General features: G+C 30.5%; 1 protein-coding gene and 1 long non-coding RNA gene across 6 annotated transcripts in view; one reads left to right on the plus strand and one right to left on the minus strand.

Annotated features, from left to right (window-relative positions):
* Positions 1 to 1,776, minus strand: part of LOC111086039 — a 14,405-nt gene extending 12,629 nt beyond the window's left edge. The window contains exons 1-2 of the long non-coding RNA XR_002610805.1: positions 1,623 to 1,776; positions 459 to 621 (exon numbers count right to left, since the gene is read on the minus strand). This is a non-coding gene — a long non-coding RNA (uncharacterized LOC111086039). The remainder of the gene's footprint in view (positions 1 to 458; positions 622 to 1,622) is intronic.
* Positions 548 to 9,380, plus strand: part of LOC106460645 (homeobox protein abdominal-A homolog) — a 32,121-nt gene continuing 23,288 nt past the window's right edge. For 2 of the 5 annotated variants that reach the window (XM_022387412.1, XM_022387416.1), the window contains exon 1: positions 7,663 to 7,802. The gene's annotated coding sequence lies outside the window, so the exon portion shown is untranslated. Of the gene's footprint in view, positions 646 to 7,662; positions 7,803 to 9,380 lie in introns of those variants that run through there. The other 3 variants (XM_022387414.1, XM_022387413.1, XM_022387415.1) reach the window with 2 other exon arrangements.

Raw genomic sequence — 9,380 nt, forward strand, 5'->3', positions numbered from 1 at the left:
TAAAACTCCGGCAAATATTTTTAGTTTCTGATAATACCCCCCCTTAATGGCACAGCAATAAGTCTGCGATCTTATAACGCTAAACACTGGGTTTCGATACCCGTGATGGGCACAGCACAGATAGCCCATTGTGTAGATTTTGCTTAAAAAAAAACTAACAGTTTCTGATAAATACTAGAAGTCATATGTCAGGAAAATTTGGTTGTTTTTCTTTTTTTTAGCAAGAGTAGAACACCTCATTCAATACACATATAATTCTGAAAACATGTCTGCAGTAATTTAACTGATAGGTTAAATGTCTTAACACATTAAATGTAATCCTTATATAAAATAACTAATAAACATAATACTTAGATATTATTATTATAATGTATCTATAATTCAAAATCTTAATGAATTTGTGGTTCTAAGCTAAAAAAATTGATTTATTTTACTTGTAAAATTGATAATATGCATACCCCCAAATAATCCAGATTCGTCAGAGTTAGCTTTGTTGAATTAGTCGCTAAGCTTAAGCAGGCAGCTAAAGATAGACGCCATGTTGTCTAAAGATCCATGTGGATAAAAGCAACACTACGCGGCCATCGTCGTTGTTCCATTCTGCCAATTCAGTGGCTGTATCTAAGACAGATTCAAAAAAGCACAGTAAGTGATATTAGTCAGTTAATAACGAAAGATAAACTAATAGTAGTAGTAGTAGTAGTTTGATAGTGTATTTGAAATTTTGATGGTTGTATTTTTTTTTAGTATTTCATTATCATTAGGTGTTTCGGATATTCTTTTTTACCACTGTACCTCGTGCGATGATTGTTGGTGTAAACATGTAAAAATTATTAAGACTGAAATATAGAAAAATGCCTTTAAAAAAAATATTCAAATGACCGTAATTTGTTCTACTTAACTGTGAACTCTGGGATTTAAGAGATTCGTAGAAAGAAAATAACTTTGTATACAAGTAAACAAATTTTTTAGTTTCGATTGGTGCATATCGAGTGGTGGTTTGTAAGTTCAAGAACAAGATTTGGGATATTAAGCCAAGACTCTAGTAGTTTTTTTTTACACATAGAGGGATATATTTTATTCAACATATATTAATATATGGTATGTCTTAAGCCTAACAGTGGAAATTTAGTTTAGAAAAATCAGTAAACTTGTTGGAAACTACATCCATGAATCTATTTTTTTTTAAAACAATTTACGGCCTAACTCTAGGTTGTTTTTCCAGATAACGTTTCGTAATAATTTCCTACTCATAATGTTCATTTTATTAAACACCTAGCTTTTCAAAACTAATATATATATATGTGGATTGTAGCTCAATTATATCTTTTTTAGAGAGAAAATGGGCAACGTAACATAAAAGGATACTTACACATTAAAAAAAATGTATTGCCTCACTTTTCAAACTTTGTCGTACAAGAACGACTTATTAGTTTTTTTCACACGATCTGTTGATTCTTCGAGTTTCTTGTAAAGTGAAATTATTATAAATGTAACAGATATAGTACACATTTCAATGAAGTTTCTTTCACAAACGTTCTTGGATAGAAATACACATTGTTCATAGATGTAAACCTTCGCATATAAAATGTGTATATTATCACACTTATATCATATCATACCTGATATTCTTGGTTATCTTGAGTGCTACTTCGTTCTTGGAACAATTTTGTTTCCTTTTGTTAACATTATAACGAGTCTTTCATAAAGAAAGTACGCAGATATTAAGAGTTTGTTTGACTTAGTTAACTTAGCATCTAACTTACAGTCCTTTACCGATAGCTTCTACGAACGGACAGCTACAGCACTTTGAAGCGTCCGGAAAGCCTAAGCCTAAATGCAACGCCTACAAGCTTGGGCTGCTTACTCAGCAGGTGACATGTAAAAATTCCAAGCATGTGTCACATTTCCATTGTTGGCTGCTCATTTAAATATTTCCTTCTTTGTCCTACATATCAACAAGTCTCACTTTTCCATTGTTAATTGCTCATTTTAAATATTTCATTATTTATAATAGAGAGTAACAATTGTTACATATTCATTGATGGTTATTGATTTTAAATATTTCCTCCTGTATGCTACTATCAACAACTGTTACATTTTCATTGATAGTTATTGATTTTAAATATTTCCTCCTGTATACTACTATCAACCACTGTTAATTTTTTTATTTGGTTATTGATTTTAAATATTTCCTCCTGTATACTACTATCAACCACTGTTAATTTTTTTATATTTGGTTACTGTTTTTAAATATTTCCTCCTGTATACTACTATCAACCACTGTTAATTTTTTATTTTTGGTTACTGTTTTTAAATATTTCCTCCTGTATACTACTATCAACCACTGTTAATTTTTTATTTTTGGTTATTGTTTTTAAATATTTCCTCCTGTATACTACTATCAACCACTGTTAATTTTTTTATTTTTGGTTAATGTTTTTATATATTTCCTCCTGTATACTACTATCAACTACTGTTAATTTTTTATTTTTGGTTACTGTTTTTAAATATTTATTTCTTTATCCTACATATCAACAAGTGCTACGTTCCTGTTGTTGTTACAGATTTTAAATAATCTTTTGTGAAAGGCACAAATCAACACATTTTACTATCACTGCTACTACAGTTATAGACATTTTCAGTCATTATTCACTATGTTTCACAAGAATACCTTTATAAACTTCCCCAAGGAACACTACGTTTCACAAGAATACCTTTATAAACTTCCCCAAGGAACACTACGTTTCACAAGAATACCTTTATAAACTTCCCCAAGGAACACTATGTTTCACAAGAATATCTTTATAAACTTCCCCAAGGAACACTATGTTTCACAAGAATATCTTTATAAACTTCCCCAAGGAACACTATGTTTCACAAGAATATCTTTATAAACTTCCCCAAGGAACACTATGTTTCACAAGAATACCTTTATTAACTTCCCCAAAGAACACTATGTTTCACAAGAATGCCTTTATTAACTTCCCCAAGGAACACTATGTTTCACAAGAATACCTTTATTAACTTCCCCAAGGAACACTAAGTTTCACAAGAATATCTTTATAAACTTCCCGAAGGAAAGTTATTCACTCCTTTATATTTTTTTCCATATATTATAATAACACACTTTATCTTACTAGTTGATTTTGAAATATATATATATATGTTCTCAAGACAATTTAGTTTTTCGTTCATATATTTCATACATGTCAACCAATATTTGTCCCATTCTAACCGTTAGTGAGATTTTCTTACTACAGAGAACTGATGTTTATGAGATAACCATACCATATCTACGAGTTACATACATTTTTCTCGGCGTGCAAAAGTTGATAATTCTGTATTTCTAAGTGGCATATTTTTCTCTGATTATTATAAATTAATATACGTTTATCCTCCTCCCCCTTCCCCTCCTTTTAGGTTCAATAAACGTAGTAGAAAAGACGATAAAATTTAAAGTTTCACTTGTACGCTGTATATGAACATACAATGTAATATAACAGAGTATTTTTACTGTGTATTATAGCATTAACAGCGTACTAACACTGGAACGTTTAATCATGTTCCTCTAAACTATAGAAATGTGCAGGATTTCGTGTTTTCTGCCGTCCCTTGTTATCATTATATTGCGTAAAGTAAAATAGTTTTACCATTGTTATCATTATATTGCGTAAAGTAAAATAGTTTTACCATTGTTATCATTATATTGCGTAAAGTAAAATAATTTTACCATTGTGATCATTCTAATGTGTGTAAAGTAAAATAGTTTTAACATTATTATTGTTATAAACCGTAAATTAAAATGGTTTTATTATTGTTATCATTATAATGCGTAAAGCAAGATAATTTTACCATTGTTATCAACATAACGAGCCAAGTAATATAGTTTTAAATTTTTCTTATATCCTCGGCCTCAAAGGATATTAACTTTTCTTTTAAAGAAAACTAAGAATAAAGAAACAACTATATTTTACCAAAAGAACAGGCGTTCTATTATTCTATTATTGATTAAATTAAAATTTATAAACTACCCATTTTTGCAACTTTCTTTTGTTGGAAGAAATCATATTTTATATTTCAATGTGTTTAGTAAGACATTTTTTTTTATAGGCAGTGCTTTATTGAATGCCAGTTTAATAGAACCATATTTTTATTGCAAGAGCTTTGAGTTTAGCGTGCAGTTGCGTACTAAAGTTTATACGCTGTTAAACGAAGTAATAGGCATTTTTACAAGGCATTATGTATGGGGCGTACATTGATGCGTACTAAATACATTACCGAAGCTTAAAGGGTTTAAAAAAACAAGGTCTACACGTGACTGTGTAAGGTTTCAAACTATAAATTATTTTACGTGTATTCATTCTGCATGTATTTGAAGTTCGAAAGTTTTCATGTCTCATATCCTTGTAGTTTGTACAGTTTCGCTTGTCAAAGGAATATATGAAATTATGTTTGTTTGTTGCTAAGCGTAAAGCTACACAATTGGGTTTCCATGCTCTGCCCATCGGGGACATCGAAACCCAATTTTTAGCGTTATAAGCCCTTAGACTTATCGATGAGGGGGCCCAAAGATAAGAAGACTTACGAATTTTCACTCTTGTAGAGTGCATATATAAACTATTTTAAAAACCAAAGAACTTTTACAAATCTTTATATAAGTTCTAGTTTGATAACACACCTAAAGTTAAAACGCTTTACATTTTTTTATTGGTTTATGGTACAATGTAAAATAATGTAAGCAACAGTTAATTCAATGGTCTACAGTCTTGCACTTTACAGTTTAACTTGCCTTAGTAAACATTCAAAGAATAGACAGTTTCTTACAGCTCTTCATATTTGTATATATATTCGAAACTATTAATGTGTAAAAAAGCCAGATTTAAAGACTTGTAAGGATCTCTCTACTACTTTAAATATATAAACTGTAATTTATAGGAGGAAAGTAAAATACTTTATATTCAAATATTTATTGTGACATACGAAACTCTCGCATAAAAAAATATATGTAATAAAGCCCTGTAAAAACAACAACTGTTTTTCAAGTTATATAGTAATATGTAACTAACAAGCATAAGTACCTGTAAAAATCTTTGAATTCAAACGTATTCACAGACATCATAGTGTATAAGCTACATGAATGAGGACTTAAGAAACATTTAACTGTTACTGTTATATGGTAAACTGTAACTTGTTACTGTTATATGGCAAACTGTAACTTGTTACTGTGATATGGTAAACTGTAACTTGTTACTGTGATATGGTAAACTGTATCTGTTACTGTGATATGGTAAACTGTATCTGTTACTATGATATGGTAAACTATAACTTGTTACTGTGATATGGTAAACTGTAACTTGTTACTGTGATATGGTAAACTGTAACTTGTTACTGTGATATGGTAAACTGTAACTTGTTACTGTGATATGGTAAACTGTATCTGTTACTGTGATATGGTAAACTGTAACTTGTTACTGTGATATGGTAAACTGTATCTGTTACTGTGATATGGTAAACTGTATCTGTTACTATGATATGGTAAACTATAACTTGTTACTGTGATATGGTAAACTGTAACTTGTTACTGTTATATGGTAAACTGTAACTTGTTACTGTGATATGGTAAACTGTAACTTGTTACTGTGATATGGTAAACTGTAACTGCTACTGTGATATGGTAAACTGTATCTGTTACTGTGATATGGTAAACTGTAACTTGTTACTGTGATATGGTAAACTGTAACTTGTTACTGTGATATGGTAAACTGTAACTGCTACTGTGATATGGTAAACTGTATCTGTTACTGTGATATGGTAAACTGTAACTTGTTACTGTGATATGGTAAACTCTAACTTGTTACTGTGATATGGTAAACTGTAACTGTTACTGTGATATGGTAAACCGTAACTTGTTACTGTGATGTGGTAAACTCTAACTTGTTACTGTGATATGGTAAACTCTAACTTGTTACTGTGATATGGTAAACTGTAACTACAAGCGTAAAAACTCGCATAAAACCTATTCAAATATACATATCTAAACTAGCTGGAGTACCTGTCTACTGGATGGAAGTTATGTAAATTCATGATTAATGAAAGGTTATCTTAGAACATAAAAAGGTGCTTCCCTTATATGTAATTGTAGAAAACGCCCATTAAAACTGCAAAACACAAAATGTGAAACCGTAAGTTTGTATGTATCTCCGCATGGACCTAGTGAACCTCCACACCAAATTTGGTGAAGATCCATCCACACCCTGCGAAGTAGTTACATGGACATACAATAGACAGCACTATTATATTTATATAGAAATATAGATACAAAAAAATAATAGACTATAAGCCACAGGAGAGACAACATTGAAAAGTAATTTCACTTTCAGCGCATACACTAATGCTTTTCAATTTAAGTTTTACTAATAAAGGCTTACAAAGAAATCCCTAGCTTTAAAATTGTGCATATATTTCACACTTACAAAGAAATCCTTGGCTTTCAACTTGTGCATATATTTCACACTTGCAAAGAAATCCATAGCTTTAAAACTGTGCATATATTTCACACTTACAAAGAATTCTCTAGCTTTAAACTTATACATATATTTCACACTTACAAAGAAATCCTTAGCTTTCAACTTGTGCATATATTTCACACTGTAACTAAGGTGTTACAAAAGCAACTTTAGAACGATTTGTAGAGCATTTTTGATATTCTAGCCTACAAGTTGATACGCCCCTTTAAATATTTAAAGTCTACGTATGTATATTTGGAACCAGGAAAGTCTTAGATCTTATAGTCGTTCCAAGGTTGTTGTATTTTCTTGATCTTAACAGTTATGAAAATAAAGATAGGAGTAAAAAATCATACAGTAAAATTAGCTTAAAGTACATAATAATTAGTGGTCTGAATAAATTTAACTGATTCGAAACAATAATTATAGTATTTTGTTTGTAATTAAGCACAAAGCTACACAATGGGCTATCTGTGCTCTGCCCACCACGGGTATCGAAGCCCGGATTCTAGCGTTGTAAGTCCGCAGACATACCACTGTGCCACTGGGAAGCATTATATTATTTAATAAGTCGTAACTGCTGTGATAGTATAACTTATATTTCACTTCATTTTAGCGATAGTTATATCTAAAAGTTATATACTAACCACTAAAATAATTCATTGTTAACATTTTACTGTTTTTTTTTTATTTGGTTGACAATGGTTTTAAACTGCTGTAGAATTACATTATTGGTCTTTGTAAAATCGAACTAAGTAAATGTATTGTAAACGAAAAACATTATACGGAATACAAGTTTTAACATGGCTTCCAACCAAAAGCAAGATTATTCAAAATAATCTTGCTTTTGGTTGGAAGCTATGTAAATATTATATTCCATATAATGTTTTTATTCAAAATGGCCAGGTAGAATTCAATCATAATAATTAAGGCTTAGTATAACGTTGTATCTGAAATATGTGTTTTAAAGTACTTGAAATGACTGCTTTATTAAGGAAGTGACGTAAATGTATTTCACATCAGTAAACTCGTGACGTACTCCTTAAGATACAATAGCTCCTAGTAGAGCCAACGGAAGTGGGAGACACGTACCCTCACAAACACATACACTGTTGACGTCATTAATTTAACTTGAATTTTAATAGTGGTAAGACATTAGCACGTCAAACCCGTGGCTGTAGATGTCTGAAGCATTTAAGATGGGTTTGTCATGGGTAGATAAAGAATGATATTTGAATTAGTTATGGCTAAAAACAAGGCTAATTACTCACATCTGTGGCAAGTATGTTTTGGGTAATGTTATCTTTGTTCCGCATTTTATCCTGTTAATGCTTAAAGCAAACAACGTTTTTATTTAAATTTTCTATATATTTTTTTAGTTTTCCTTTTCATTCTACTTTGAAACCTTACGTTTTAATTTAAAAATCAAAACCCGCAGACCAGTTTCTATGTAATATTTTTTCTCCTGCCGGGGATTGTTGTCACAGCAGTTTATACAATTTAAAAGCTCTTAAAATAACCGTAAAAAACACAAACTACTGCTTGCATCAAAATACATGACATATAATCTTTTATTGCGTGTTTATTGCATTATCAATTTGTTTTATGGTTATTTAAGTAGTGTCGCATACTCGAACAAGACTTGCGCAGCCAGTCTTGGTTTTCTGTCGTAAAATAGTCAGTGTCAAAGATGGCGGTTGCCATTATAACATTTTTTTTTTCAACTCTCCTGTCAATCTAAAGTCACAGCACGCTTTGCTTAATCACTACAGTAATTCATTAGCCAAGCAAAAGTTGATTTTTTCATGTGTCGAAGAGCAATTAGTTACGGTAGTTTATTTATTACAAAATAATTTCGAATAATATCAGTAACGTTTAAATACACGACGATTAGGACGTGGTAAATGATAAGCGTTCCTCAACTGTGAAGCCATACATTCGTGGCTCGCGTCCTCTTGCCGGAAAAACGCGCTCCGCACTTTAAAGCTACGCTATAAGAGGGACGATCCAATCCCATCGTTCGGTCTGACAAGAGTTGGCTGCGACTACTGTAAACTTTACTGCCTTCCCTTTAGTCTATTAGTTTAAAATTAGGGACGGCTATGCCTGCCTGCATAGTCCTTGGGTAGCTTTGCGAGCTTAAATAGAAAAAAAAAAAGAGATATACAGTCAACATTGAAATAACCAAGCTTCGGCTTTTAGACGAAAATAATCAAATAATTTGATGAATACATCTTTCTTTGACGAAAAGAATCAGAACTGCTAAAGTAAATTTATACAAAATTTGCCAATAGATAATGTGTTGTTTATCTATTGAAATTGAACTAATAGGACTTATCAATCATCTAATAATGAATATTTAATAGAAACGTCAAAAATAAACATTTTATAACTATCGCTCTACCATTAACACACCTTTAATCAAAGTCAAGCGAACAAATTAACAAGGGCAGAAAATTTATTTTAAATAATATTTTAATAAAGCTTTGCTCTACAATAGATAATATCAATTCTCTGTTATTGTTGGATGTTTTGTGGATAAAGATTAAGATAATCTTAAGATTATCCTTAAGTTCTAAAGAAAAAATTATAATTAAATAAATAATCTTTCATATAAAATATTTTTTTTTTTTACATTTTAACACAAAAATTAGTTATCAAATAATTTCTCATTCAGTTTAACCCTATAGGTCTATGGAAGTAGTTTTGAATAGTGAATAATATTTGACATAACATAATATTTGTCTTTCTTTACTATGTTACTTTATTAAAAGTCTCTGTAGTATAATACAACATCAAGTCAGTAAATTTTACTTCAAATAAGATGCCTCTACTTTTACGGAAACTGTAATGGTATAAAATAATGCCTAC

The sequence above is a fragment of the Limulus polyphemus genome, unplaced genomic scaffold (assembly GCF_000517525.1).
Source record: "Limulus polyphemus unplaced genomic scaffold, Limulus_polyphemus-2.1.2 Scaffold808, whole genome shotgun sequence".
Lineage (NCBI taxonomy): Eukaryota > Metazoa > Arthropoda > Merostomata > Xiphosura > Limulidae > Limulus > Limulus polyphemus.